Genomic DNA, 9,948 nt, shown 5'->3' with positions numbered 1-9,948 from the left:
AAACCTTTTGGGTAAATATCCACAAGTGGGATTGCTGGATCATGTGGTAATTCTAATTTTAGTTTTGTGAGGAGCCTCCATACACTTTTTGATAACAGCTGTAGTAGTGTACATCCCCACCAACCAACAGTTTACAAGGGTTCCTTTTTTCCACATGAATTCTTTGCATAAATTCTTTAAAAAATATTTCCGCTCATATTAATATTGATTTTTTCAGTAGCATATAATTTCATTTTATTCTAGTCATAATATATTTAATGCATGTCTGGGGAAGCCACTTTATAAACATATTATGAAGCAAAATCATCACTTTTATAATTTATTCAAAAATGCATGCATTTATTGAACACAGACAATTTACATGGTGCTGTGGTTAGAATGCGTGTATTCATTACATATCTCCTATAAGGCACATAATTTCTTATTGTCCATACAAGCTACACCAGTCATTTAATGTAGACTAACATCACTTCTCTATAAAAGCCTCCTGACGGATCTCCTTGTCTACCACCTTGCTTGCAAATCGCAACCTGCCTGTTTGTTCTTATCCACTGCTTCCATAGAAATTTATCAAAAATTCAAATTGTATCCTCTTTATCTTGGCTTTTCATTGACCGCACAATAACTGCAGGATAAAGTCTAAAATCTTTGTCATAGGTTATGTGCCTCTGACAACATTTCAGTTTATTGCCTATAACTCCCGTTTTGTTTTAATACTTCAGACAGATACAACTCCCCATTTACCCAGTCTGTACATGCCTCTGATTATTTATGAATGTTATTTTCTATCCCTATTTATTTTTAAGTCTTACTTAAACTTTGTTTCCTCCAGTAAACCACTCCTAATCTTGCCCACTTGAAACTCACTCTAATTGGGTTAGGTATTCTTCTTTGGAATTCTGACAAGTTCCCAGATGATACTGTTGTTTAAAACAAACAAACAAATAAAAACATATTTTAGGTCAGACACAGTGGTTCATGCCTGTAATCTTAAGTACTCGGGGAAACCAAGGTGGGAGGCAGGAGGATTACTTGAGTTCAGGAGTTCCAGACCAGCCTGAGCAAGAGCAAGACCCCATTTCTACTAAAAATAGAAAAAAAATTAGCCAGGCATGGTGGTATGGACCTATAGTCTCAGCTACTCAGGAGGCTGAGGCGGGAGGATGCTTAAACTCAGGAAGTTTGAGGTTGCAGTGAGCTACGATGACACCACTGTACTTTACCTAGGGCAACAGAGCAAGTCTCTGTCTAAGAAAAAAAGAAGGAAGAGGCTGGGCTCACGCCTGTAATCCTAGCACTCTGGGAGGCCTAGGCGGCGGATGGCTCAAGGTCAGGACTTCGAAGCCAGCCTGAGCAAGATCGAGACCCCGTCTCTACTCAAATAGAAAGAAATTAATTGGCCAACTAAAAATATATAGAAAAAATTAGCCGGGCATGGTGGAGCATGCCTGTAGTTGCAGCTACTCTGGAGGCTAAGGTAGAAGGATTGCTTGAGCCCAGGAGTTTGATGTTGCTGTGAGCTAGGCTGATGCCATGGCACTCATTCTAGCCTGGGCAACAAAGTGAGACTCTGTCTCAAAAAAATAAAATAAAATAAAAAAGAAAGAAGGAAAGAAAGAATAAACGAACTTATATTTTAGATGATTTTAGGAACTGTATACATTTTTTAAAATAGATTCTTCTCTAATTTTTTTCTAGTTTATTTCAAAGGGTAAAATAAAAGAGATACAACCTAGTAAACTAAATGGCATACTCGAGAATGGAAATTCATTTTCTAGTCATTTCTTGTTGATTTTCAAGACCAAAGCAATGGAGTAATAAGTAATCCCTTTAATTATTATTTTAGTACCTAATAGAACTTTATTTTAGAGAATACTCCCAAATTTATTTATTTCAACTCAGTCTTATCCCTTTAGGTCATCTGAGTAGTTTCTACCTGCACCCTTTATACTTACAATCTTCACTAATATTATTAATATGGAAGTATATAGCATGCCTTCTCTAAACTCACTCAGATTAGAGTCAATTATCTCAACAAGGTTTATAGTGTAACTTGTACCAGAATCAAGAAATTAGATCACCTCTCGAGGTTCTTTCTAAACCTTTTATTCATTTACTTCAAATCAAATATTGGTTGGATACCTAAGGTATTCTTGTATGTCCTTGAGCTGGGACCAAGTGGCCCTGACAATCTTATCACAATATCATGTAACTGAGCCCACTCTTTAAAATGTTGTTGTCAGCCTCTTTAATTCTACTAGCATGTCAATGGGTATGGGATTCTGGGGAAGTTATATCACCATATCATGACACTAGATTTAAATGTTCAAGGATTGATGATTGGATTTAGAAACATATGTGGATATTACCTTTCTTAAAGAAAGCATCTCTCAAATTTGACACTGCTGTATCTTAATAGTCAATTTATACAGGTTTTGTTGGTGGTTGTTGTTAAGGCTTAGTAATTACAGACTAGCTAAAAAAATTCCAGTGAGAGTTCTGCTACCAAAAAACCCCACATCAGTGGAGCACATTTACTTTTTTTGTTGTGAAAGATTGAATAGACCTAATTCTTTCCAAAAGGTCAATTGCAGGGCAAAATACAGCTAAACAAACTATGGATATGTTTGGCCACTAATCTCTGTTCTTCATTCTTTTCCCTCAGTCACATTGCCCTCAAAAAAAAAAAAAAAAAAACAAAAAGGTTAGGATGCCTTATCAGTTTTCTAATTGCCTCCAGGTTTGTAAAAAATAACGTCCCATCCGTCAATATTTTATGAATTTCTTGTATGCCATCACATTCAATTAGTCCCTGTATCTTATAAATCCAGCTTCAATAACATTTCTCATGCCTGTCTTCTTTATTCAATTTATACATTCTACTTTCTGAGTTTAGTTTCTTATACTCTTTGACCTTATTTGTCAAGAGCACAGCATTTGGAGTCGCTTACAATTATATTTATATTCTGTCTCCACAATTACTAGCTGTGTGACTTTAAGGAAGATATTTTATCTACTACCACTGTTAGGAATCTTACTAAAACTTAGATCACAGTTTCACTCTCATCATCAGAAACCTGATATGTTTTAAGGAACAGATTATCCCAATGCTATATATACTGATGTAAATCAGATAAAACTGTGAAAGCTGCACAAATCACTTTGCAAACCTGTTGTAAGCATTTCAGTATTCTGAGAAAGATAAACCTTAGCAATAATAATGCAAGCCTATCTCACTTATAAATACAGATGAAATATCATATATGAGATTATAACAACTTAATCTTTTCAGGCATGAAAATATAGATTTATATAAGAAATATACTAATACATGAAAATGTTAAAGTATCAAAATAAACAAAAAGTGCATTGGATCAAATCAGATCAAATCATTGGATCAAATCAGATTAAATCAAATCATTTCTTATTTAGGGAAAAAAGTACTCCCTAATATATAAGACTAATTGGATATATTTAACCTAATAAAATACTCTTCTCAATCACTTTACCATACTCAATAAAGAAAAAGCAAGAATGACCATTTTATTTTTGTTCCCCTCTCCTCTTTTCCTCCTGGTATAAAACCACATTCTCTCAGTTGTATACCCTGTTTCAATACCACTGTGATTTTGATGGGCTTTGAAAAACTCTCACTGTATGGTTTAGAGATGAGAATCTCTGGTACTTTAAGACTTGCCCTTTGCCTTTCTAGATTTCATGTTTCACTATACATATAAAAAATTATCATATTTTATCCAGAGTAGCTGGAGAAAGGAATTTCGAATGGTTTCTGTCTGCCATTGAAAGGAAGCCTTAGATGCCATTTTAAATTAAAAGTTGAGGTCGGTGTTTTTATTAAACTCATTTTACAAATAATGAAACTAAGGCTCTGAGAGAATCACTGAGTTTTCCAGGAGCAAACAATGAATTAGTGTGAATGACATTTGAATTTATTCTTCAAATCTATTTTGATATATAATCTGCAGGAGGCTTTGCATTTAACGTGTTTACATTTTAATAGGATATATAAACAGGTAGAAAGATAATCAAGGATAAATATAACAATAGATTGTAAAATAAAAATAATCATAGCATTAATGCTAATGTGTCCAAATGAGCTGAGGTTACAAAATTGCTAAATTAAACATAAATGCATCTTTTCTTCTTTTTCAGCACAATGAGATCAAGAAAAACATGGTTCTTCAGCTTGGGACATAGTAGTGATTATTTTACTTTTTTTATATTCAAGCTTTTTCCAAAGAGGAATTGAAGCCATTAAATGATGAGTTGAATAGAAAAAGAGAACACTTTAATCCATATTTTGCTTTTGTCTTCTTTGTCAAGCAAAACAACCACTGGACAGAAATAGCAGTATAATTACTAATGCAGGAGGAGGTTTCCCAAAATTGTGCTCAAGATTGATCAGGAGGTTTTAGGTGAGCAACTAACTGTTTGAAATAATTTAAGTTCCCTCAATAGAAGAATTTCTATTTCTAGAACGAAAGAACTAATGAGCAAGATATCTCAATTGCCCTTGGTGATCACTGAGTTGTTAGAGTAGGAGAACAATGTCTGTAAAACTGGCAAATGTAATATTGATTTTTCACAATGGAACTTAAAGCCAAAGTAAACAAAGTATGGACTGGATCCTTTAATGTAGAACCTGGAAAAGAATCAAGAACTACCAAGTATAACCTTGGTTGACTTGAATGTGTACTATCACACTAACCCCATTCATTTCTTTGGGAAATATAGTAAAATGATTGGTAGATATAGAAGAACCAGGTAATCATAGGTATCATCAGTAAGGTATTTGATAATATTTCTTATGAAATACTGTGACTACAAGGAAATTAAAGTTGATATGCAACAGCAATTTATTGGATCAGAAATCAATTGAGTGACTTTACCTAAAAGTGAACATAATTGTGGTGTGGTCAATTGGTTGGGTGATTTCTAATGGTTATCTTGATACTCTATATAGATACTGTTCTGCCTACTCTATTTTTATAGCATGTTGGTAACAACAAAGATGTTATTTATCAAAGTTACAGATGACATACAGCAAATTTGGTATCTAAACTGATATATGACTTGAGTAGTGTATTTGAAATGATGGTGGACTCAAAACCATGCAATATAACTATGCCATCCAGGTGAATAAATGGAATTTCATAACATAAGTGCTAAAAATAGAGGTAGAGCAGGTACAACTCAGACAGTAATAATTCTTTTTCTAACAAAGAGTCATAGATGAATGGAAAAATATTACCATTTTAAGAGAATAAAGGAATAAGATATTTGGATAAAAGTATAAGATATTCATCTCCTTTATGAAGGGTGTAAGTGTTCTGGTTGTGATATTCACATTTTAAAATAATAAAGAAAGGAAAACACACAGCTGAGGATGATTGTGTTAAACAACTAAGTAATTTGAAGTTTCCAGAGAAGGACAGAATAAAGCATGGAATTTCAAGAACTTTAAGAGAGGGCCAATAAATGTATGCATATGAGTAGTGCAATGCAAATGCAATGAGGACCAAGTAAAAATATTCCTCCTACATTGTAATGAAATCAAATACAGTCACATGTCTAAAAATATAACAATTTCAAGAATATTTTATATAAATTACATTATAATTCCTGTCAATTAAAAGCACATTTAAAAATGAGAAAATCTGGGAAAGATTTAAAGTAATATGTATCTTTAGGCATTTAAAGAATTATTTTTTAGAAGGAGAGATACAATGTAGAAGAAATAACCGATTTCTTGTATAGATCAGTAACAATAAGGAAGGGAAAAGGTGACATCTAATAGTTGGTTTGTAGCTACTATATTTCAGGTCCTGTGAAGTGTTTTATACACATTTTTTTATTTATTTCTCAAAACTGTTCAATTTTTTCTGATTAAGAAACTGAAAAGAAATTTTAAAAGGTTGTGTTATATTCTCAAGAGCATATGACCTGAAAATAGCAGCTATGAGCTAGAACCAGTTCATATCACTCTTTCCTAAGCAAAATATCCATATCTCCCACCTCACTCCAAGACATATACAGAGGATGGAGGATAAGGATTGTTCACCGAGGTTGGTAAGCATTGCTTTTATCCATTCAATTTGGTACCTAAAGCCTATGGGAAAGTTGCCACGCCATATGATTGAAATTGAACTTAGAGCCAAAAGAAACTCATATTGTTATAAAGGGAAGAGTTAAGTTAAATAGTTTACATAACATTTCCACATTTATCAGTTTGCTCTCCCTGTAATCATTTAAGACAGGTTGTCATCTTCTATATAAAGGAATCACTACTATGTCATTTCCAAACTAATTAGATATAGAATTGGGACCAAAACTTAATTCATCTAAATACCTGTCACATATCTTTTTATATATATTTGTGAAAATTATATAAACTTATTAAGATATGTTTACTATATTTATGGATTAAGTTTTATTGTATACAAAAGAAAAGAAACAAAATTGGAACTGAATCACAGTTTTTGACACAATAAGGTTTAAACTTGGTTTTCAACATAATTGCTACCTGATATATTTCACACTGGTTTTCTAGCTTATTTGAACTATGGTGTTCTAAATGGTTTCCTAAATGGCTTTTGTGATCCTGACACCATTTTGTCTTCAAATGGTATTTTTTATGAGCATACAATGGTTACCAAATGGATATTTCTTTGAGGTGTATGGCATATTGTTAAAGCTGAAGTTTACTGAGTTCAATACTGGGTCAATTTCTTGAGTGTTATGATTTCATCATGACAAATACTAGTTGAAAATCAAAAGGCAAGTGTAGTGGCTCATACCTGTAGTTCCAGCTATTCAGGAAGTTGAGGCAAGAAGATCGCTTGAGATCAGGAGTTTGAGGTTGCAGTGAGCTATGATGACACCACCATACTCTAGCCCAAGTGACAGAGTAAGACCCTTTCTCAAAAAAAAAAAAAAAAAAAAAAAACCCCACAAAAACCACAAAAAAATTAAAAAAACAAAAAACAACAAAAGAACAAATAACAGATATGGCCAATGTGTCAATAATGGATTGAGTATAAGATTGCTATGGAATGAATATGATAACTTAGTACAGTATTGCCACACTAATTGTTGCATGAATGTCATGTTAAGGAGACAAGCATTCTAATAAAATATATTAAATGTCATTATAGTGTTCTATTAGCTGAATATAATAAACAGTTAATTTTGCTTAATCAATTGGTTAATTTTGCTTAAAAAATCAAAGGTAGTTATCTTAGATAAAAGATAAATAAGGTTGTTAAAAATAAAGTTTATTTCTCCCAAGGTAAAATTTAACTTATTCACCCCAAAGTTAATATATAGAAATATGTATTTCTGAGTGGTTTGTAAATAATATATGAAAACATATACAGAAAGAAATTTGATGTTGAAATCATAACACTCAAAACAATTGCCTAGTATGGTAATCTAAGAATTGATATTAAACTAGCAATATAGCCCTATCTTAGAATATGCTTTATAGAATTTCTTACTCTGCTCTCTCTCTCCTTTCTTGTACTCCTCTATTGTCTCCAAGAAGGTTACGGAGATCATATTACTAACAACAAATAGGTAAAAAATAATACTACTCCTGCTTTTCAGATTAAAAAAAGTAAAATATGGAAGGATTAAATAATTGACTCATTATCATACTTTGAATAAATGTTGGTGCCATATATTGAAAAATGACAAAGTAATTGTAAAGGTTGACCAGTTCTTGGTTTATAGAAGAATGAATAAATGATAAACATATAAATTCTAGGAACCTGAAACAAATAAAGTGTCCTGTGCCTGGAATGGTCTAACAGTGAAAATTAGGTTTACTGAGAGAAAGAGTAAGATGGCCCTCAGAATTTTGATGAATAAACCAGTTTGCACACCTTAGAAAAGAAACAGAAGTTCCCAAGAGTGGAATGGGAGAAACTTTTAATAGAGCACATACACTCACACACAAATACCAGGTTTTGATTTTTAAAATAAAATATAAAACACTGGAAAGGAAAAAGGAAAAATATAATAACGGATAGTGGGATTCCAGCTGTATAAGGGGGAAAAGAAGCAAATTTGATTTGAGAGATAAGTTAGTGTATTTTTATTTTTGTTTTTTTTTTATTTTTGTTAGATAGTCAAATTCTGCATGAAAGTACAGGATAATGAAAGGGAAATGAAAATGGATCAAAGCAGACTTTACTGCTTCAGGAAAAGTGATACTATAATAGGACATTTATAATGCCATTGAAGTCAGAACTGTTCCTCTATTTTATACTGTCAATTCATGCTTCTTTCATATCACTGATGAGTTTGAATATAATTTGAAACAATTCACTTGAGTATAAATTGAGTTCATGAATAGAAGAAAGAAAATGCCCATTTTTTATTAACAGAAAGACAAGATCAAGTCAAGTTTGGATTTTGTTGGTCCATATTAAAATTCTCTGAGAACAACCCAACAAGATGTTTATAATTGTACAGAAGAGTTTAACTTATCATCATTTAAATTCCTATGAATCTAAAAGAACAACTGATGAGATTGCTTATTATCTTTTAAAGATATAAACAGAACTTTGGAAACTTGGGTAAATTGTATTCCATGAAGGGACAGAAAGACCCATGATTGAAAAAATGCAGGACAGTTTATCATCTTAAATTTAGAGAAACACGAAAAGTGAATGATAAGTTATGAGTCTCAATATTCTGTCCACTTGGATCCAGCCTATGAATGCATTTGGTTTAGTTAAGGAAATAGAAAAGCCAGTTAGAAGGCTGCTCTAGTACTTATGGCAAGACATAAGGTATAGCTCTGAATGTAATTTAAGAAATAAAAGGTAGGAATAAGTTTAAGAAATATGAGAAAAAAAACAGAATCAGAGCTTATTGATTGATTAGATATGGAGGAAGTGAAGTAGAGGGAATAAATTAAGTTAAATCCAAAGTTAATTGGGGCATGGTGGTGTCACTCTTTGATATAGAGAACATAGGAGTAGTCATTAGTTGAGATGGAAAGATGATGAAATTCTCTTTGAAGAGAAGCCTGTGAAACATCTAAATGGAAAAGTTAATTTTTAAGGGCTAGATATTAGGATTTGGGTATTAATCATTTAAGTCTTTAAAATTTTTTAATGACCTCCATTGTAAATCCATTGTAAAGTCAATTTACTTTCCATGAAACACCCTTTATAGCATCTAGGAGTTTGGAATTTTATAAAACAATGTAAGTATGAAAAACTTGAGTAACTGATCTGGATAATTCCAGACTTCAAAAATGTGATTACTCAAATATTGTAGCATAGTTTATTTATAAGATCACAGAAGTCAAGAAGTTACCGAGCAGTAGATGATCAGGAGAGCATACAGAAGGTCTTTGTTTCTACGGAGTATATACTCTTTTCAAAGAGCTAAAATGCACCAATATATAAAATGTAAAGTACAATAACAACTGAATAAGTTCAATTGGCAACTATAAACAAAAATAACAGAAAGACCTGTGTTTCATTCTAAGCAGAAATAGGTTGATCAAAGATAAACAACTCCTAAGTTTAAAATAGAGAGCCTTATTTCATCTCTAGCATTATCATAGTGCAATGAAAATTTAATGAATTGAATTCAGTGAATGAAAAATTTAAGGCAATAAATTAAGAAAATATAAGCTTGGGACTTGCAGTAGAATTCAGTGATACCCCAGGATATTGGATTTTTTTAACCACACCCCTGTTCCATTGAGTTAATTAGCATTCTGATGGGAGTGTTGCTTAGAGGTGACTATAAATAATCTTTGAAATATTTTCTCTCCAAAGAATGTTGCATATATCAGAAGAATGACTCAACCTTGGAGAGATTCTTTCCAGTTATATCTCCAGTCTATGAGATACCACATGGAAAGATATAAAGTGTGATTATTGAATTTAGAGTCAGACAGCTTGTAGC

This window comes from Microcebus murinus, chromosome 3 (assembly GCF_040939455.1).
Source record: "Microcebus murinus isolate Inina chromosome 3, M.murinus_Inina_mat1.0, whole genome shotgun sequence".
Taxonomy (NCBI): domain Eukaryota; kingdom Metazoa; phylum Chordata; class Mammalia; order Primates; family Cheirogaleidae; genus Microcebus; species Microcebus murinus.
This window is presented reverse-complemented; position numbering follows the sequence as displayed.